General features: G+C 39.7%; 1 long non-coding RNA gene across 1 annotated transcript; it reads right to left on the bottom strand.

The window, feature by feature from the left end:
- Positions 1 to 250: 250 nt before the first annotated feature.
- Positions 251 to 7,124, bottom strand: LOC150064347 (uncharacterized). Its single transcript, XR_016535150.1, has 3 exons — positions 7,014 to 7,124; positions 1,062 to 1,139; positions 251 to 584 (listed from the first exon to the last, which is right to left on the bottom strand). It is a non-coding gene; the product is annotated as an uncharacterized LOC150064347 (long non-coding RNA).
- Between the last annotated feature and the right edge of the window lie 15,961 nt (positions 7,125 to 23,085).

Here is a 23,085-nt window from a genome sequence, read left to right on the forward strand (position 1 = left end):
CCTGCATTTCAGCTTCTGATCTTCAGAGGCTACCCTTAGGTAGTACTAACATGAGCCCCGGCCAAACCCTCAGAAAGCACACATCCTCCTTCACAGAGATCCTCAGTGGACAGAAATGGAAAATTGATTCCAGATTCATTTCCACTGAGAATGAAGTACACTTCTTAGAAATAGTGAGTTATGAGATCGTAGAGAACTTGTTCATTTCCTGTTTGTTGGGGCATTTTAATTGGAGAAGAAAAAAGTGACTAATGAACAGGACATTCTAATTCCAGGGATGTGCTTTTGCCCATTTTAATGTCAACTGAACCACAAAAAAAATAACAATTGTTAATTTTTGTCTCTTCTTTCCTCTTCAAGGTTCAGGAAGAACAGTGTCACCCAAAGGGGGGAAAAAAGGTAACCTTGCTGCCTCCACCCCCTTACAAAAAAAAAAATCAGAATCAGTCCTGGTCTCCGCTGACCTTTTTTCACGGTTGTTGTTGCTACATTCATTCCACTCTGCATCCAGGGTACTTGCAAAGCAACATTTTCCACAGTAGTTAGTCGGAGACAGGAAGACAATGTCATTCAAACTCAGGACTCTAGGATGGAGAGAAGCTTAGTACACAAACATTCCTTTAGCAAGCCTTCCCACCAGCAAACTTATACATTACCCCCCTTTCCACATTCCTAGGTGAGTTGCACATCACAATGCTAACATTAACCTTTATAACTGTCCTATAATGGAGAGAACATTCATATTTTGTTTTCTTTTGGTGGCTTGAACTAGAGCTTGCTCAGCTGCTACTCAAATGGTGAAGGCATGTCTATAGCCTGGCTTTTTACTTAATGTGGAGATGGAGTCTCATGGACTTTTCTGCTCAGGCTGTCTTTGAACCTTGACCCTCTGAATCTCAGCCTCTTGAACAAGAATTATAGGCACGAGTTCATCAGGAACTGACCATAATCTTTCCAAAATACATACTTAGCTTCTTTTCCATTTTATTATTATGTATAAGTAGTTTACAAAGGGACTTAAATTCCATAATCACATTCTTACAAAGCTATTTAGGGAATACCTTTGGAGTCCAGAAAGTCATTTCATCACTTCCTCTTCCTTCTCTGTTCAGCAAATTGTGAACAATAGCTGGCACAACCTGGTAAAGAAATAGGAGAAAGGAGGGAGCTCAAGGCAAAACCCAGTTCAAATACGAGATTCTCTGTAGCAGCATCTACCCCGCTCCTTAGGATTGTGCTTATCCCCTTTGAAATGAAGGCCTCTTTCATGTGGTCCCAGCTTGATCCTATCATAATGGGACTCTCCCTCCTTTATCATCACAGCTGTAGGGTAATTTAGACGACTTTGCAACTCTGTGTCTGTTAAATGATGCCCCACCCCCATCATTTTGACCCTCCAGTAGATTTTTTGCCATTGGTGTGTACTAGTACAGCCACACATACCCCAACTTCTCTCTCTTCCCCTCCCTCAAACCTTCTCCCCTACTCTTTCTTTCTCCTACTCTTCTACCTCTCACTTGCCTCTCAGAATATTGTCCACAGTTTTATCATGGATTAGCTAACCATTGAGTTGACAGTCAATTTGATCCATGCAATAAACTGAAATAGACACAATGGAGCATTTTGATTACACAGGGCAAGGCCTTTTGCTTCCTCACTTTCTTTCTCCCATTGGCATCTATGTGTTGGACTTTGGATGGTCACTCTCTCCTCTCTCCCAGGACTTTCAGAAGAAGGTATAATTAATAACCAGTTCCACCCAATGATGGGGGAAATCTATAACTTACCTGAGTCCCTAGAATATAAGGGCTCTCTCACAGAGGTACTATGGAAGTTGTGCCCCTCAAAGAGGAAATTCAGCATTACAGACCAAGGTTTTATTTTTTTTATAATATCAAAAGGCAGAAAATAATAATAATGGTAAATAAATCTCCAAATCCTATCTGTCTACTGAAAATCAGCAAGTAAGTTGTTGTTTCCTTATGAAGAATTTATAAAATGAACAGGATTTCCCTAAAATAGCAAAAGGAAACTAACATTTGTGGACATCCATTATATAGCAGCCACTGAGATACAGTTTTCAGCTAGGATAATCAAATTAAAAAGCACGACAGCTCTGAGAGCAGGGCTTTATGATTTTTCATTTAACAGTCAAAGAAGCAAAGGCTAAGAAATTATAATTTTCCAAGATTGTGTTAAGCCGAGGTTGAAACTCAGGCATGTCTTTTGTATTATAGCCCACTGTAAAGAAACATAATAAATAAAGATGGCAAAAACAAGTGACCTAGAAAGGAAAATCAAGGGTATACAATGGAAAAAGTCAGAGATATTTACACAGATTATACCCTTGGGAAATTTATGAAGGATGGGCATTAGAAGTGATGAGAGATCCTAACAAGGTAGATTAGACTACAATCTGGGAGGTTAACAAAGGAGAAAACAACAAATGCTTACCCATGAACACGCCATAACAAAGGTGCTTGGACAGGTGGCTACAATTATGGAGAATAGGGGTGTGGACACTTAAATAAAAAATAAGGTACCATTTAGTGTTGTGAAGTAGGAACTAGAAAAGGAAACATAAATAAGCAGCAGATCATAAATAGTAAAAAAAAAAAGCCTTAGAAATCTGTGAAAACATTAGAGAAGGAGGAGGAGGCATAGAGGAAGAAAGAAGGGGAAAAGAAGAGAAGTTAGGGAGAAGAAAAGACTAGGAGAAGACAGGAGAAAAGATAGCAGCAAGATAAGGGCCAGGAGTTTGGCCTAGTGGTAAAGTGCTTGCCTAGCATGCACGAAGACCTGGGTTCGATTCCTCTGTACCACATACTGGAAACAGATAACAGCAAGATAATATGCTTTTCAAAGATTCCCATATAACAGAATGTGATTATTTCAATGTGTGTGATTAAATGCTAAGAAAGATACATACACAGAATATCTTTAACAATTTCAAGATTCAGAGATGGGTTAAGTGATAATATCCCATTTCTTTAGAGGAAAAATAAAACTATGAGAATTGAAAGGCTGGGCGCAATAACTTTTTTCTAGGTATCTGCAGAAACCCTGGTGAATTCATTTGCTTTCCCTGCCTTGCTTTTTAGTCTGGCTCCTTACTGAGGTGTAGCCAGCAAGATGCCGTCACGGTGCCCAGGCAATAAAGGGTTGGTTGTCAGGACACACCTGCTACTCTTTTTTTTTTATTTGTTTTTAATCTTTGGCAGCAAACACTGGGGTTAGTATTTGCACCAGTCTGAAAAAGCCGGAATGCAGCTTTCCCTTCCCTGCCACCCCATGACATAACTAGCAGGAAGAGCCCAGACACAGTGTCAGATCCTTACAGATCCAGTCCTGTGCAGCTCTTTGGTAGATGATAGCAGTCTTGGAGGTTAACTGTCACCAACAGGCATACCATATGATCTTTTTACATCTGTTTAGGTGAACAGTTCCAAAACAGAGATATAACCAGGGTCATCACTGAGATCTGTTTGTACCGTGTCTATATGCTGGCACGTACAGGGTTATGCACAAGCTAATGTGGATAATTTTTATGGTTTGTGTGGAAACCCCTTAAATATTCCTTTACATCTTGCCAAAATGGCAAATCCATTGTCTTCCTGTGCTTGTTCACATTTTGTAGTCCACATAAAACAACAATAACAACAGCAACAACAACACACACGCACGCACACACACACACACACACACACACACACACAAATGCACATTGCTATTTAAAGAAAAAATTAATACTGCTGAAGGTTGGCAGCTGGGACTTGATCCCTGCTCAAAAAGGTTTTGAGCTTTTTGTTTGAGTCATAGAATCCAGTGATTTAAGAAGAATTCTCAGTGTTCAGGCTCTGCCTTCTAGCTTCAAAGCTTTTTTTTACAAGCTGCAATTCATTAAGTGCAAAATTCATTTGAGGCCAGTAGATGGACCTCTGGCGGGAGAGAGGCCAAGCTCTCCTACTCCACCCTCGTTGTCTTTGTGTTCCCAGCCACAGAGAGCAGGAGAACGGGGAGGAATAATGGTGCTCCACCAGGCCGCGGCCGTGGCCCTCCGCCCGGGCCTGCTTCTCTGTCTTCCATGCCAAGGCTCCACGCTCCACTTAGCCATTGGGAACAGGCTCTTCTCTCCTTTGGGCTGTAATTGTCCGCCTTTCACAACTACACAGGCTGCCCACATTTCTATTTCCTTCAGATAAATGAAGAATTTCCTAGCCTTGGGGCCCAACCGAGCTTGATACATGCCCCATGGGGCAGATTCTTCGCCCTTTGACAGCTCCCAGGCAGAAGGCCAAGAGACACCTCTTGTTTGCCACAAAGAGCCAGAGCCAGGCATGAAACAACATCCTAACATGTGCCTTGACCATCCCACATGAGCCAGTTACCCCTCAGCAATTCCCATCCATGGCCACCAAATGGTTTCCTCTCCAGAATGGGTGTTTCTGTGGCCAGCCGTAAGATTGGGGCCAAGATGAGATGAGATGAATGGAAGTTGCCCCTGTATGGCATTGCGCACTTGAGAGACTCTGTTGCCTCCAGACCTTTTCTTAGAGAGAGGGGGGAAAGATAATCAGGTCCAGCCATGGTATATTAAATTTCATAAGGCAATACTGAATTAATTTTTATAGTTCTTTCTTTCCAGTTGCCTTCTCTTTCTGAAGATTGTCCACTGGCTGAATTGAAAACAACTCTGGTATCCCCTGAAGATACTAATTGATAATTCTACTGTAAGCATGTAAGTTTAATCTACCTTTAATAGCACTGAGAACATTTGGGAATTCATTTGGGAATTTTATCCACAGAACAACTCTAAAGGCAAAAATTACGTCACTCCTGGTCCAGGGTTCATGCTGGTGAAATATATAAACATCCTCTTCTTCCTGCCCCCCCCCCACCTGGTTCCCTCTTTCTTCTGCCCAGTCTCTACTTCTTGCTCATCTTCTTACTGCCTCCTCTCAAGGTCCACTCTCAGGGTACTTGCTCCCTACAGGGTCCCTTTCTTTTCTCTTAGGATTTCCACGTTTCCCTTCATTCAAGGCCATCACACTTTCCAGTTCTCCGGTTGACATCACCTAAATAGATTCCTCTGAATTCTTGAAGTGTTCGTACTAGTGACATTCAAAATGACAATTTTGCTTTTTGGAAGAAACCTGAGACACCAAAATCTTTTACAGGGTAAGTAATAAATCAAGTCTTTGTACGTTTAAGTGATTTCTTTCTGTATCACAAGAGAATGCGTAGAAGAGACATGACATGAATCCAAATCTCTTGGCAATAAGCAGCCTTATTACCTCCTTCCAGAAATGACTGCCGGAAACAGGGAGTCTCTATATCTCCAAAGGGCATCCTTCATTGCAATTTAGTCTCCCATCAGGGGCAAAGGGGCCACTGCTTTCAGCAGAGTTCTTTGTTTTTCTCCACAGTGCTATCACATTCTTGTGTTCAACTACAGGCTTATGACACTCAACACTTCAAGCTCTGCTCAATTGGGTCTCCAAGTTGTTTTGTAGTCTTTGCCTTCCTCTCTTCCTGCCTCACCCCCATTCTGTAATTTTACCACTCAGGTTGCTCTTGGAGCCCCTCAAACACAGAGCACTCAGATGTATTTAATGCATTCATAGTTAATCGCTAGCACATCATAGTGATGCTAATTTTCACCATCATGACCATGAAGACAAACTATTTAAAGATTTAATTACAAGGAAAAGGTCCAAATGCCTAAGATTATGTATTCTGGCAGAAATGTTGTAGATTTAATATTCTTCACATGGCGTAGCAGTTTGTCCCCATGTTAAAGACTGTCCCTCCTCCCTTATTTTCCCTTCCCTTCCTCTTTCTTTCATTCTTGTTCTGCCTCCTTCCCTCCTTCCTTCCCTGATTTCATGCCTTCCTGCCTTCTTTCCTGCTATGTTAAGATCTGAATTCAATTGCTCTTTGAGACTTACCCCCAGCTCTTTTTTTCCCCCCAGTCCCGGGGCTTGAACTCAGGGCCTGAGCACTGACTTTCTCAAGGCTAGAGCTCTACCACTTGAGCTACAGCACCACTTCTGGCTTTTACTATGTATGTGGTATCAAGAAGTCGAACCCAGGTCCTAGTGCATTGCTAAGCAAGGTCTCTACCACTAGGCCAAGCTCCCAGCCCTGAGCTCTTTTTTTTTTTTTTCTTTTATCCAGATAGGGTCTCACATATTTGCTCAGGCAAGTCTGGACTGCCAACCTCCTATTTATGGCTTTTAAATAGGTGAGATCACCAAGCCACTATGCCCAGCTTCTTAGATGAGATGAAATATTGCTAACATTTCACACCAGCTGGCCTCAAATCACCATCTTCCCAATCTCTGCCTTTCACATACACTGAAACTACAGGTTTGAGCCACTGTGCCTGGCTTCTAATGATATTCCTGTTAAATATCAGAATATCTCAAGAGAGTAACATCAGAATACATAAAACAAAAACCTGCAATAGATGGGAACATTTTTGAAAAATAGAGGAAAACTAATGAATCTGCATTTAACAAGCTCAATGGTAAAAAGAGAGAAAGATAATTTGGCAGATATAATCCATGCGTTTCAGCTTACTTCTGGATCTCACTTCAAGTTACAGAAAATAAAAACCAGCAACATTCCTCTCAAACATTTTATATTGCATTTAAACAATAAAAGAGAAAATATTGGATTAGAACCTCAGCAGTAAGAGTATTTTCCAAAGGGCTGGGAATGTAGCTTAGTGGTGGAGTGCTTTCCTAGCAGCCATGTAGTCCTGGGTTTAATTCCTTAGTACCATATAAACAGAAAAACTAGAAGTGGTGCTGTAGCTCAAGTTGTCAAGTGGTAGAGTGCTAGCCTTGAGAAAAAGAAGCTCATGGACAGTGCTCAGGCCCTGAGATCAAGCCCCGGGATTGGCAGAAAAAAAAAAAATCAGAGGATTTGTCTAGCAAAACTAGGCCTTGAGTTCAAATAGTACTGCCAAAAGGGAAAAAAATAGCTGGGTGCCATTAGCTCTCACCTACCTGTACTTTTAGCGTCTCTGGATTTGAGATCAGAGTACTGAGGTTCCAAGCCAGTCTGGGTAGAACATTCTGTAAGTTTCCTTCTCTAATTAACTATATGGTGGCATTGTTCAAATGGAAGAGCACCAGCTGTAGAAAAAAAGTGGAGTGAGTATGTTAGGACCTGAGTTCAATACTTGGTTAAAGAGGGAGAAAGAGAGAGACACAGAGAGAGAAAGAATTTTAAAACTACGGGTTTATTCAAAGTTGCTTTTACAAATAAAACTTGGGACAAATAAAATGTCAGAAATATAATTAAAAACAAGTCAAGTAATAATAATAATAATAATAATAATAATAATAATGTACCATCATATTTTAAATGTACGATGCAGAAGAAACTATATTTAATAATATTTAAATAAATTTTTCAATAGAAAGGGAAGGATAAAGTATTAAGAATTCACTGAAACCTAAAGACATGTAAAATATCAAAATGAAGAGAAAAGTAATTTTTTAAAAAAAGAGGAGGTAAACTAATAAACTGAAATTGGAAGAAAAAAGAAAAGTATGTACTGGGTAGGATAAATATGTAGTCAGAATAAATTTATCATCATTAAAATTGTGTGGCGTTGCTTCAGAAATGTATAGACACGTTGATGAAACCTTCAAATATCCCAAAACAGTCCTAATAGCTAACTATCTCTCATCTATTCATAAGGTATCGTTTTGTGTTAATAAAGCATGACTTCATCACTCAAAAATTAATAGTGAGAAAAATAGCTAAAAAGGGGCAGGGAGAAAGTAGGAATTCCTGCTTTATTCCATGAACCTTCAAAGAGCTACTTATACCATCAAAGTATTTCTAAGTCTTAGAGGAAAATCAAATGTTATACCTACTGTGGACCATCAAGAAAAACCTTAATACATTTGATTATGTGAGATTTTACAATATCACATAAAATTTATAAACCAAAAAAATCAAAAAGACAATTGAAAATTCAAAAATATTTGCATTACAGAAAATGAAAAATTATAAATCAAGAATTAACTGAAAATGGTCATTTTTAAATATTTGCATTATATAAAACAGAGAGAAAAGATTCCAATATAGAAATAGTTTTTACAGTACAATTAAAACTAGGAAGTCCCTGTTTGGTTGCTGACATTTGTGTAGATACTTCATCACTAAATAAATGAAAAAAAGTTAAATTACATTAATCAGAAAAAAAGCTGAGATTTAAAATAATGAGCTAACACTTCATCACTTCTATGTTGACACAGACAAAGACACAGCCTACCCAGGGCTAGACCACAAGTAGAAAAACATGTTTTCTACACTACTGTTAGAAATACAATTTAGAATAATTGTTATGGAGAGCGATGGGAAAGTATGTAGAAAAATTTACTGTGTATATTCTACTTTAGTAATATATTCTAAGAATGTAATTAGGAGGTGAGCCAAGACTTACATGTAAAATGCATAATTAGGAATGCTAAAATACAACTTAAATGTCCAACAATAGGGATTTGATTGAGTAAATTACAGAACAGGAAAAAAAGGAAATAATATTCAGCTATTAAAATTATTTTGCAGAAAAAATTACATAATACTGAGCCAACAAGACTGGATATGTGATTTCTCTTTTAGTTAAAAATATGAGCATGTTCATATAAATACATAATTTCTATGCATATAAGATAAAGAAAGAACAAAAGAAGTTAGATCAAAATATAACATAGTAACAAGAGTTAGTACCCATTTGAATATATTTGTTTTCTCACTGAAGACTTTTCCATACTCTGTGTTTTCTAACGTATGCATGGATGTTTTCTTAATCAGGAACAAAATCTACTTTAAAAAATGGTTTGAAACTTTTATGACAGGTACTAAGTTCTTATTTCCCAAAAATAATTGCTGGGAATAAGCTTAGCTAAAGCTGTATCCACCAGGCTTCCTTGCACTTACCGTGCCTCTGCCCAATCCACCCCACCAGGCTTCAATCCCCAGAGTGCCCAGTAGCACTTGGTACACCAATAAGCGTCCTTTGAGTCTTTTCCTGGAACAAGGTTTCCAAGAAACAAGCAAAGGGCTGAGAAGTCGCATCAGGTCCTGCAGTTGGAGTGAAGCTCCAGGTCTCCTCTCTAGTGCCTATGGCAGTCTACCCTCCAGGAGGACTCTCATCCCAGCCCCACTCTCCAGAGCCTCAGCCAACCCCAAAATAATGGGAATTCATGGTGCTCACGGGAAGAGAGTCAAGCCCAGGCCTCAGCATGGACACAACAAAGTGCCTGGGACATGGAGAACAGTAGTGCCTGCTGATGGTTGTCACTGTGTCCAGGCTCACAGCAAAACCTCAGGGAACAGCAGTGACTGTACAGAGCATCTGAGGCCAGTTCTGGTGAATGTTTCACAACCAGACAAGAGTCCTACCTTAGTAGCCAAGACTAATTGCACAAGTAAGCCTAAAAAGACATCACCGCTATTCAAATTGTCCTCAGGGCCTAGATCATTCTGGCTACCCTAAACTTCTTTTATACTAACACCACAAAATAATGGATTCCATTGTCCTATCTCCATACATCCCATAAATGTCCTTTGATCATAAACGTCCCCTGTATTGACCTTATCCTCCCCCTTTCCCTTTCCATATTCATGTCCCTCTTTTAATTTCACACTCTTTTCTCCATCCTGGATTCTACAAATGAGGTAGAAAGTTGGGGAACAGGTTCTAGAAGCGTCAACGCAGTGTGATCTTAAAGCCTCTGAGAGGTTCAAAGTCCCTAGCTCTACTGAAAGTTTCCTCTGTAGTGTCTTGGAGATGAAGAATATTTGGTATGATAGAGAAGCCAAAATTGTTAAACATCATTAGGTGTAAATGTAGTGGTATAGACTCATTATCATATATTTCTTGTGTATGTGTGTGTGTGTGTGTGTGTGTGCGCGCGCGCATGCAAGCTTGGACTCAGGGCCTTGGTACTTACTATTCTTAGCTTATTCACTCAGGCTGGTACTTTATCACCTCTGCCATCCCTCTACTTCTGCCTTTTCAGTGGCAAATTGGAAATAAGAGTTTCACAGACTTTCCTGCCAAGGCTCACTTCAAAGTGCAACCTTCAGATCACAGCCAACCAGAGGAGCCAGGATTACAGGTGTGAGCCACAGGTCTCCAATGTGGTTCTGATTCTAGAGTTCACACAATTTTTTTTAAAGTATCCAGATAATCACTTCAATTCTTTATTCAAAGTTGGGGATATTTACTTGAAAGAGCTTAAGTATAAACATATATTCGAAACTTTAACATAGTGATATGTAGAACTGAAGAATTATTTTCAAGAAATTACTTTCAAATGAACAAAAGAATAAGAGTACTAAGAATCAATGAAAAGTCTGCTAGTAGAAAACGGGAAGTAGAGCTGTGGCTCAAGGGTAGGGCAGTAGCTTTGAGCTGAAAAGCTCAAGGACAATGCTCATGCCCAGAGTTCAAACCCCATGACCCACACCAAAAAAAAGAGTTAATTCTGAGCTCCAGCCTTCTTGGGCAGCTTAGATGCGTCAGATTCTGTGCAAAGAACATCACTGCTGTTGAAGCCTGGATGCTGCAGGTTACTGTAACCATTCTGTGGTGGGGTCTAAAAATAAGGTAGTGTGTTCAGGCAAGACTCTTAACTGGTTAGAGAGATTTGTAAAATATGTTAGCTTTCTTAGCTTATTTTCTGTGTGTGTGTGTGTGTGTGTGTGTGTGTGTGTGTGTGTGTGTGTGTGTACATGTACTCATGTGTTCTGGTCCTCATGCTTGAACTCAGGGTCTTTCTTTTCTCTTTCTTTATATCCCCCCTTATGGTTTATATCATGTCATTACTGTATTTGACTTTGGTACCTGTTATATTTTATACACTTATTTGTTTCTTTGAAATAGGGAAGGGAAGGGGAAAAACAGGATAACTTGGAGGGGGTGGGGGTGAAAAGTGGGAGAAAAACTTGAGAAGGGGTATCAGTGTTCAAGAAGTAATATACCCAATACCTAATGAATGTAACTGTAACCCCTCTATACATCACCCCGACAATGAAATACAATTAAAAACAAAAAAAGAAAAGTCTGCTAACCAAATCTAGTATGAAACATGTGATTAAAATGCCAGAATAAATAATCATGTATGCTGGGTAGAGTAGTATATGCAGAATTCATGCGATTTTTACTTTTACTTTTACTTTGGAAAGAGACCAAAGTAAACACTATAATGTCTGCCATAAGTCCTACAGATAAGGATGGTCATGATATTAATATTAATTAACTAATCCTTACCCTCTAAGATGTTCCATAGGCTCCAGGCTAATCTAGGAAGAGTCCAGTGAGTTCCTGTGTTCACATCTTCTCACTGGGACTCTGAGGAAAGCCCTGTTGTCCTGGGCTATTGGCCTCTGTTACTACAGGAAGCTTCATATACTGTTGGCTGAGGAGATGCTATGAAAATAGTTTTCCCTTTGAGGAATCAATCTCAATTCGTATTTTATACTACACAATACAGTCAAGAGGACTTTTCAGGGAATATCTCATCAGTGGGTTTGAATAATGTCTATAAGTCTTCCTTGTCTCCTGCATATTACTCTAACTTATAAGCTGTGAACCACTAGCATTTAAAATAGTTATTACGTTATCCATGTTTAAAGAACCAGAGAGGTAGATTCTCTAAGTCTACAGCAATCATGGGTTTCAAATAGGCTGTAATTTCAGAGAAAAAACAAAGGATAGAAAGAAAGTGGAAAGCCAGGTGCCAGTAGCTCACACATATAATCCTAGCTACTCAAGAGGCTAAGATCTGAGAATTATAGCTCAAAGCCAGCCTGGGAAGAAAGTCCATGAGATTCTTATTTCAGAAGTGGAGCTGTAGCTGAAACTGGTAGAGTGCTAGCCCAAAGTGAAAAAGCTCAGGAATAGTGCTCAAGCTCTGAGTTCATGCCCCTTGATCAACAAAAAAAAAATTTTAAGAAATAAAGTGGCCTGTTCTTGTGCCAGTGCCAAGATGTTTTGGTCACTATAGAACAGGCCTGAAGACCAATGGAATAGAACTGAGGGCCCAGATATTAACCCACAGACCTATGGCCACCTAATCTTGATAAGGGAGTCAAAAATTAGAATGGAAGAAAGACAGCCTCTTCAACAAGTGGCGCTGGCAGAACTGATTAAGCACCTGCAGAAAACTAGAGTTGGATCCTTCTTTGTCACTCTGCACCAACTCCAAATGGATCAAAGACCTCGAGGTAAAAGCAGATACACTGAAAACTTTACAAGAAGGAATAGGAGATACACTAAGTCTCCTTGGCACAGGTCAAAACTTTCTTACTAAGGGCCAAGAAACACAACAAGTCAAAGAAAATCTGGATAAGTGGTACTGCATTAAACTGCAGAGCTTCTGTATGGCAAAGGACATAGCTAGCAAACTAACAAGAAAGCCTACAGAGTGGGAGATCTTCACTAACCATACACCAGACAAAGGCCTCATATCTAAAATATATCAACAGCTCAAAAAATTTAATCACTACAAAACTCATCCCAAAGAAACAACCATCCCATTAAAAGATGGGCCAAAGACTTAGAGTGCCTTCTCTGAAGAAGAAATAAGAATGGCCTATAGACACATGAAGAAATGCTCAACATCTCTGGTCATAAAAGAAATGCAAATCAAAACAACTCTGATTCCACCTCACTCCAGTTAGAATTGCCAGGATCAAGAAAACTAATAACAACAGATGCTGGAGGGGATGTGGCCAGGAGGGATCACTACTACACTGCTGATGGGAGTGCAAACTCGTTCAACCACTATGGAAAGCAGTATGGCAGTTCCTCAAAAGACTAATCATAGAGCTCCCCTATGACCCAGCAATTCCACTACTTGGCATTTACCCAATCATCCAGAAACAAGGACATACTAAACCCACTAGCACAACGATGTTCATTGCAGCACTATTTACCATAGCACAGATATGGAACCAACCAAGATGCCCCTCAGTTGATGAGTAGATCAACAAGGTGTGGTATTTATACACAATGGAATTCTATGCTGCTGTCAGAAAGAACGACATCGCTTCATTTGTAAGGAAATGGAAAGACTTAGAAAAAATCATATTAAGTGAAGTAAGCCAGACTCAAAGGAACATAGGCTCAGTGGTTTCCCTCATTTGTCATAATCAGTAGAAACCTTGGGCTCTCCTAGCAGAGATTTACAATAGAACAAAACCTAGATACATAAGGCCATATAGTATGAGGCTAAATGAAAGTACCTTCAGGATATAGAAACAAGAGCCATATAATGAGTGATTGTTGTCCTTAATGTACTATGTTATCTCTCATCTCTTTTGCTGTCCCTTGGTTATCTCATATTATTACAGTATTTCACCTGGTTATCTCATATGTTGTATATATGAGTATTTGGTTTTTTTAAGTCGGACAGGGAAGGAAAGAAAACAAGATGAGAGGCAGGAGTCGGGGGAGGGAAATGGGGACCAAGAGATGAGAAAAGGGTATCAATGTATGTGATGTCATGCACCTTCTATCTGGTGAATATAATGTAACCCTTCTATTAATTACAGTGAAAATATATGAAAGAAAAGTGGAATGGCTACACACTCCCGGTGAAAATGTAAAACGCCATAGATGATTTGGGGGAGAGTGTGACCATTTCTTAAGCATTAAATACAAATATTCCTTAGTATCCAGCAATTCCAGTCCAATATTTCCAACCAAACAAAATGACAACATACATTCACACGAAGATTTGCATACAAATGTATATAGTAGCATTACACACTAGCCTGAAAGTATTCATAAACAGGTAAAAAGCTAAACAAAATGGGATATACATACAATGGACTACTCAGCAATACTTTTTTATTTTTTAATAAGATTTTTTTATTGTGATTAATAGAAGGATTACATTATATTCACCAGATAAAAGGTGCATAACTCCACAAACATTGAAACTCTTTCTCATGTCATGGTCCCCATTTCCCTCCCCCCCTTCCCCCCCCCACGCTTATCTTGATTTCCTCCCTTCCCTATCCAATTTCAAATAACCAATTAAGCACATATAAAATATATCAGATAACAAGGCAAAATATTGTAACAATATGAGATAACCAAGGGATGGCAAAAGAGAAGAGAAATAACATAGTACATTAAGAACAACAGTCATTCATTATATGGCTTTTGTTTCCTTATCCTGGAGGTCCTTACATTTAGTGTCATACTATTTGGCCTAATGTCTCTAGATTTTGTTCTATTGTAAATCTCTGCTAGGAGAGCCCAAGGTTTCTACTGATTATGACAAATGAGGGAAACCATTGAGCCTATGTTCCTTTGAGTCTGGCTTACTTCACTTAATATGATTTTTTCTAAGTCTTTCCATTTCCTAACAAATGGGGCGATGTCATTCTTTCTGTCAGCAGCATAGAATTCCATTGTGTACAAATACCACATCTTGTTGATCCACTCATCAACTGAGGGACATCTGGATTGGTTCCATATCTTTGCTATGGTAAATAGTGCTGCAATGAACATTGTTGTGCTAGTGGATTTAGTATGTCCTTGTTTCTGGATGATTGGGTAAATGCCAAGTAGTGGAATTGCTGGGTCATATGGAGCTCTATGTTTAGTCTTTTGAGGACCTGCCATACTTTAGCAATACTTTTTTAAAAGGAAGGAATTATTGAGGTATTGAGGAATACTGTAACCTTAATGAACTTTAAAAACATTGTTTTAGGTGAAAAAAGCAAGATGCAAAAAGACTCTATAATGATTTCACTGATATAAAATATCCAAAAGGAAAGCAAAGCTTCAGGAGTAGAAAGTGAGTTCACGGCTGCTGAGGCTAGAAATGAACATGAAGAGTCTTAATGGAATGATGAAGTATATGTAATACATTTATTTGTATTTATATATCTTTATATATAAGTCTCATGACTTTTCTGCCTGTGCTAGCTTCAAACGCTGGTCCTGAGATCTCAGTCTCCTGAGTCGCTAGGATTATAAATATGAACCACCTATGTCCTGCTGATTAAAACAGGAGTATTGTGATATCCCACAATTCAGTAAATCTATTTTAAAAAATCATTTGTTAAAATGGGTGGATTCATTAGATGTAAATATGCCTCATAAAATTTGTTAAAACATCAGTTGCTACCAAAAAATCTTAATAGACTATAAAACTAATTTTAGCTTCAAAATATTTTCTATTCTTTATTAACCCTAAAAGAAAAACAAAAGAATGTTTATATCACTGAAGAAAATATTAGAGGTGATTGGATGGTCTCAAATTTGAAAACAACTCAACTAAACCCAAATGGATTAGATGTGTTCACAGGTTTTCTTCATAAGAAATATTCTGTCCAAATAAAAATATATTTCAAAAGGAATTTAGGGCCTGAAATGCAGCCTCCTGGTAGGGTGCTTGCCCAGCATGTGTAAAGTCCTGGGCTCAATTCCTGGGTACCACACACACTGGAAAAACTGGAAAAGTTGCTGTGGCCCAAGTGGTAGAGCAATAACCTTGGGAAATCTCACAGACAGTACCCACAACCTGAGTTCAAGCCCCAGGACTGACAAAAATAATTAGTCCTGAACTTGGTATTTTAAAGTCAGATATTAGAGATATTATTCATTTTTCCCCCAAAAGATCTTCTTTAAACAGAAGAGAAAGAAAGAAGGAAAAAAATGATGAGGGTAGGACAAGTATAAGAGAGAAAAAAACAAAGACAAAAACAAAATGTGGAAGAGACAAAAAGCATATGACTTTTGAAGACCCTGCAGTCTTTAATACTGGTCAACTAAATTCCCAACATGTTCACAATGATGAGCCCGTTGTTATTATCTCCATTAGCACACCTAAGCTCTCTATTCCTCAATACTAAATACAAGTCATACTCCAGGACTCTAAACCAGAGCCCTGATGCCCTTGAAGTTGGTTGCCTTAAGAGCCATCAAAGTGACTGAGTTCTGGACCTTAGATAGCCATGGAAATTTTTACACCCACTTATCCCGAGTCTTTGGCATTGCCATCCTCCCTACAGATTATCCTTCCCAGAGTAGTGTGATCTCTAACTTTCCTATCTCTTCTTTTTTTTTCCCTTCACCAAAGTGACTTCTGATCTCAAACTAAAATTCTTATTTTTTTAAAAAAAGGGGGGAAAATGTTACATTTTAGAATATGTGGCTACAAACCCCAAAACTATGGCTATGCTCAGGGTAAGCCTCAAAAAGGACAAGCAAGGTCAGTCTTGGATTATCATCTATGAAAAACTCCTACTCAATGTGATTTTCTATTGCAGTCAGCCACAAAAAGAATTCAAGTCAGATAGGACTTGAAAGGAATGAGAGTGGGGAGAAGACATGGCGCTGGTTGTCTTTTACAAACTAATCTTTTCTTTGGCAGGCAGCAAAAAGGGTGTGAGAAATAATCCTCCTGCTGACATAAGAGCCAGGTTCTGGTAACTGTTCACTTTAGCCATAAAAGTTTAGAATGTCTATCAAACAAAAGGTAACTTGTTCCTGTACAGACGGTGATATTTTGGAAGTGACTGAGATGGTTTCAAAGGTGTTTGGCCACTACAAATGAATAAGCTTCAAGAAAGGCTTACCAAATCTTGAGTCAAGAAGCCATGAAATTCCAACTCTGCTCCTATTTCTTTAGTTGGGCTTAAGTTTTTTTGTGCTTGCTATTGACTAGCAGTTTTATATTTTGATTTTCATTAACACAGGAGGCTTGATGTTGGCAATAAGGCCTTGGAACGACCTTGCTAAAGCTTAACGTTTCAGCACATTTCACTTTGCCTAATGATGGAATTGTGGTTTGCCAAGAAGGAAACTTAACGCTTTCCTCCTAGAACTGGGCAGAACTGTCCCTATGCAGACTTCAGCTACTTCAAACAATGCTTCTGTAATGGCAAAGGGAGAGAAAAGATTGCTATAAATACTTTTATAGACTGCACAGGTGATTTACAACTTGCTTTATTAATCCTATGTAAAAAAAAAAGGCCCAATTGCACGCCTTTAAGTTACATGCATACAGATGACTAATTAAATACACAGTTAAAAGGCTTGACCCAGCACAATTCTGACCATTACAAAAATAAGTCTTGAATTTCCCTTGAGGCAAAAGTTTGGGGATGCATTTGTGGAGGCAATAGATTGGTATTGTTGGTCATGGAAGGCAGAGAGTAGAGGGGGAAATATAGTTCTGAGTGGCTCATTTTTACCTTCCATTCTTCACTACACATGATAATGACAGTCCTGTGGCCATGTGACTGTCTCAGACTGCCAAAAGGCCAATTCCTCTGATCTCCGACAATGATAAGGCCATTCGATTACGGTGAGTGGAGATGATTTGAAATACCTTGCATAGCAAAAGAAAAATAAGAATCATAACATTGAGCTGGAGGGTACTTGGTCTTTCCCACCAAGTCCATCCCATCCTGATACAGGGTCTGGGTTGAGAGAGGATATATTCAGTTATAAGACTAGTTAAGAGCAAAGCCAGGGCATAGACCCTGAAGTGAGCCCTAGAATATTAACCTTCCTGAGACACCATTCATTCTTCAGACCATGTTGCCAGGAGACACAACATGTTTCAATGATTGGGAAGGGGGGAGGGGAAAAATGGGGATTAGTGGAAGACAAGTCAGGTAGGATATGATTCCAAAACTCAAACTGTTTGCCAAACCATTTATCAGAAAACATAAAAGGCCCTTTCAGTTTTCAGATTCTTGGAAGGGATTGGAGGAGGAGGGAGTGGCCTTTCTCATCAGGAGACAAGCCCTGACAATTCTTGCATCAGCTCAGTGGGGTTCTCTTTGTTAGTTGGCCCCCTCACGAAGTCTGGCTCTGTAAAAACAGTTTTAGACACTCCCCTGTCCGACTGTGAATGTGTAGTGTGACAAAGCTGGGCAGATGGGCCAGGAGGATTGGGTAATGCACTGTGCAGGGCTGGCTTAACACAGCCAAACTATTCTCTTGCGTTTGGTGCCTGAGGCTATCAGCCACATCAAGGTCACCTCCCCACCTCCACACTACTCAAATAGAGACTGCAGCTGACACCCCCCCCCCCCTTATTTGAGCTGTTCTGTCTGCTTTGTTTTAGACACTCGAGACATTCTTTTCAGCTGCAGAATGGAAGACATGTTTTCTTCTCTCTTTCCCCACACATCCTTGCTGTTGCTGTGATTAGAAACATGGCCCTCACTGCCTTTTATTCCTCTTTCCATCTCTCTCACTAATGAACTCTGATTTTTCAAGTTGCAGCTCAGCTGTCACTTCCACTTGGGAAAATGTTTCCAGATCCTAAGAAAATCTTCAGAATTCCATTATGTGCTTCCCCGAATATCGTATGTGCACACCCTTGCCTTCAGAGGCCTTCCCACCACCCTGCTCACTCTTCCGGTTGGTTTTTCCTGCTAGACATGGGCTCCATGAGGCAGGAAGCCTGTGGGCTTATTTTTCTATCCATCATGTCTCTGGTTCACATCATGGTCCTGACACAAAGGGATATTAGAAAACAAAAACATTTGTTTAGCACCCCCAAGTTTCCTTTCCTTTCTCACATCGCTCTGTGGTTTCCACACCTGAAAACAATATACATAGGACATCTTTTTTTTTTTCATTTAGAGAAAAGCAATTATTACATTCTGGACATGGGCATGTACAAGAAAATTATAGATATGAGGACTGGGTTAGTATATGACAACTACTACAGAGGAGGTGGCACTGGACAAACAGTGACTTGAGTGACTTAAATGAAACAGAACTTGATGGCATCCTAATCTTTTTTTTTCTTTTTTTTATTGTAATTAGTAAAAGGGTTACATGATATTTGCCAGATAGAAGGTGCATTAATTCACATACATTGATACCCTTTCACATGTCTTGGTACCCGTTTCCCTCCCCCCCCACACCCCCCACCCGTCTTGGTTTTCCCCCCTTCCCTATCAAATTTCAAATATCCAAATACAAATAAGTTCAATATATCAGATAACAAAGTGAGATACTATACCAATATGAGATAACCAAGGGACAGCAAAGGAGATGAGAGACAACATAGTACATTAAGGACAACAATCATTCATTATATGGCTTTTGTTTTATATGGAGGTCCTTTCAATTAGCTTCACATTATATGTCCTTATGTATCAAGAGTTTGCTCTATTGCAAATCTCTGCTAGTAGAGCCCAAGGTTTCTACTGATTATGACGAATGAGGGAAACCATTGAGCCTAAGTTCCTTTGAGTCTGGCTTACTTCATTTAATATGATTTTTTCTAAGTCTTTCCATTTCCTAACAAATGGGGCGATGTCATTCTTTCTGACAGCAGCATAGAATTCCATTGTGTACAAATACCACAACTTGTTGATCCACTCATCAACTGAGGGACATCTAGGCATCCTAATCTTAAAAGACAGAAGGCCAAAAATCAAGATGTCCCCATGGTTGGTTCTCTCTGAGGGCTTTAAGAGTGGGATGTATGTGGAGGCCCTCTTTTCTTTGTGGAGGGATGCCTTTGTATTTACAAGGAATTCTCCCCACATGCAGGTTTATCTACAAATTTCCCCCTTTTATATAAGGATCCTAGTTGAACTAGGGCCCAACCCCATTTCCTCATTCTACTTAATTAGCTCTGCAATGATCCTATCTCCAAATAAGTGCACGTGCTGAGATAGCAGACATTAGATCTTGAACAAAGAATTTCGAGGGACAAAATTCCACAGGATAACAGTGTCACAACTCTGGCTGGCCCCCAGCACCACAACAAATCTGAACTTGTCTGGGGATGATCACTTCTCATGGAGCTTGGAAAGCCAGGCTGAGAAACATATTCCATGGATATCATTTTTCTCCGAACTGGAAGGTTTAGAAACCTTTAGACATTCCATCAGAGCATTCCTTCAGATTTACAAAAAAAAAAAAAAAGTTTCAAAAAAAATCCCTACATTGTTTACAGAACCTCTTTCCAGCATCTGCCACCGTCAATGAATTCTCCTTTTCTCTACCAGTCATTCCTGTGACCATGATAAGAAGTAAATATGAATCAGGTTTCCAAGCAAGTTTTGGCCGCTTCCATTCCTTGCTCTAAATGCAGTGCTATTCCCAGAATCACTGCGAAATTGGAATTCCAGCCATAAAGCTGGTGAATAATCAGTGAAGGTCACTCAGACCTGAACTGTATCTTGGGTGCCGACTCAGCATTTATACCAGAGTCTCCTTTCCCAGCAGGAAGGCTAGAAGCAGACCTATTTCTAAAGCTGTATCCCTCCTGCTCCCTCCTGCCTCTATCTGCATGTGTTTACTGGTGAGTGATGTGGAGTATCGATGTCTGGGTACATTATGTCAGGTGTATTTCCTCTTTCTACGTGAAGGAAGGCAGTTCCATATGTGGTCTAATTCTTTTTCTCCTAAGTTTCAGTTTTGCTTATGAATTTGGTTTTCTTCCAAAAGTTTGAATGTATATACAGCCAAATAATACGCTTTTGGCTTTTTAACCTTTTACTTTTTCTTACATGTCTTCTGTGTGGATCCTCAGACACACATTCTCTCCCTTTGACTCCTGCTTCATTTATCAGGAGTTGGGGTCTGATTGTCTGAGGAAATATCCAGGCTCCCTGTGTGATAAATTTTATCTTCTCAGGGATTGCTAGGTAATATCTGGATAAGGCAGATTTCATAGCATCAAATAACACCTCTGTCGCAGAGCTTGTCATACTTTACATACCTCCCTCAGACTGACTTGGACTGGTTCAGTCACTGTCATAATTCTGGAGTCCAGCACAGTTTGGTAGGCAAACAAAAGGTGTTTGATAAATGTTCTATTGAATGCTCTCCCTAGGGCCTCTTCTACTTGAATGTTCCTTATCCTAACACGTCCCCTGTTATGGTTTGAATATGAATTGTCCCACAAAAGGGCTCATGCATTGAAGGCTTAATCTTCAGTAGGGCATTATTAGGCTCTGATTGGATCATGAGAGCCCTACATGTACCAATGGATTAAGCCACTGATGGATTCATGGTGAGTGGGGTAGTAAGAGGGGAGGCAGAGTTGAAGGAATTTGGTTACTGGGGATATGCCTTTGATGGGTATAGCTTATCCCTGGATCCTTTCCCTTTTTCTCTCCCTCTCCTTCTTCTTCTTCTTCTTCTTCTTCTTCTTCTTCTTCTTCTTCTTCTTCTTCTCTCTCTCTCTCTCTCTCTCTCTCTCTCTCTCTCTCTCTCTCTCTCTCTTTTTCTCTCATTCTCTTACTCTCTACCTCTCCCTCTTTCTCCCTGCCTCAGTCTCTCTACTGTCTACCACAATGTGAAGAACTTTGCTCTATCATGCCCTTGGACCTCACCACGACAAAGAAACAATGGGAACACCTGGTGGTAGAAACCTCTGAAACCAGGAGCTGAGCTAAAGCCTTGAGCTATCTTCTCAGATGTTTTCCCATAGTGATGAAACGCTGCCTGCTAATTTCTCCGATTTTATTCAGAGCTCAGCATCTGATAACATTAGCAGTCTAATGGACTAGCCTCACTTCAAAAACACTTATGTCACCAAAAAGAAACGAAGGGCAGAATCTATTGGTGTCACTCCAAGCTTGTTCTATGTCCTTAGAAAGCTGAACTAGACTGAGTGACTTTCTCACCCCCAAACCTGGGCCATTTCCTGAATTTATCTTTATTTTTCATTTCTTCCTGGAATCACACAGTCAACAAAACCTCCTCTTTGGTGCTTCCATAAAGGGGAAACACTTATCCTTTACTGAGAAAATGATGCTGTGAAGAAAATGAGGCACCTCTTTCATTTGGCCATTAAACAGAAGAATAATACCTTTCTCTCAAGGTATTTGTGTAGCAAACTCTACTCTCACCTACTTGGATTTTCCTCTCTGCTCTCCACTGCCTAGAAAAGAAAAAATCACATGCTTGTTGAACTACTCTAAATCTAAGAAACTCAAACATAATGATTTTGTGAAAGGAAAAACACACTGTGTTTCTCATATACCTTAGCAAAGTTAAGTGACTGCTCACAAGCTGGGAAAGCATGCAAAGGGAGAGAATGAGAAGAATGAAGTGGGATGCATTTGTCAAATCCAACTCAAGTTTGCTTTTGGATTGCTATGAAAGTGACTCATTCCATAAACAATTCAACTGCTATAGGAGGCAACCCTGTCAAACTTGATGGATGGCTGTGTATCTCCAGACTTTCTGCAGTTCGGTGGATGGGCTTTGAGGCCAGGCAACCACATCAAATCCATCTTTAATCAAGAAGAAATGTGAGAACTCTTCCTACCAATGGTAAAAATAAGAAAGTTCTCTAAATTCTGGGCAAGCTAATCCCAGCCTATCTTTTGACCACAACATTACTCTGGCCTAGGTGAGTGTTGATTTATAAGGGGAATTGTGGGAAGTCACATTCCCACTTCAAGAGCAAAGACAATATTAGTTGGACCCTAAAAGAAGAGGAAAATTCAGAGAATGCATCAGTGATCATTGTATGAATGGAGGAGTGATAGGTATAAGCTTGGAAGGACAAATTACAGAGATAGATGATAACACTTTCCCTTACCCAATGTGGATCTAGCCCAATGTTCTACTTCTAGCATATTTGCTTCCAATTTTCAATGCCTGTGGGGGAAGGGTCTAAGTAAAGAGAGCAAAAAATAATCCCCTACGGAATGCATGCAGACAAAGGAAAAGGCCAGTGGTGAACTTCTCTCCATCTGCCTCCTTCACTTAGCTGAAGTCAGTTTATCTTTGCTGCTAGGAGAAGCACTAATTTATACACGTGTGTGTGTGTGTGTGTGTGTGTGTGTGTGTGTGTGTGTGTGCGCGCGCACGCATTAGTACTGGTACATAGCTTGGATTCAGGACCTCACATTCTCACTTGGCTTCTGGCTTTTTTTTTTTCTCAGAGCTAACCCTCTACCACTTGAGCCACAACTCTACTTCCAGATTTTTGCTGGTTAATTGGAGATAAGAATCTCATGGAGTTTTCTACCCCAGCTGGCTTTGAACCATGACAGCTTGCTGAGTAGCTAGGATTATAAGCAAATGTCAACAGCACCAGAAGT

The sequence above is a fragment of the Megascapheus bottae genome, chromosome 4 (assembly GCF_031878675.1).
Source record: "Megascapheus bottae isolate mThoBot1 chromosome 4, mThoBot2.hap1, whole genome shotgun sequence".
NCBI lineage: Eukaryota > Metazoa > Chordata > Mammalia > Rodentia > Geomyidae > Megascapheus > Megascapheus bottae.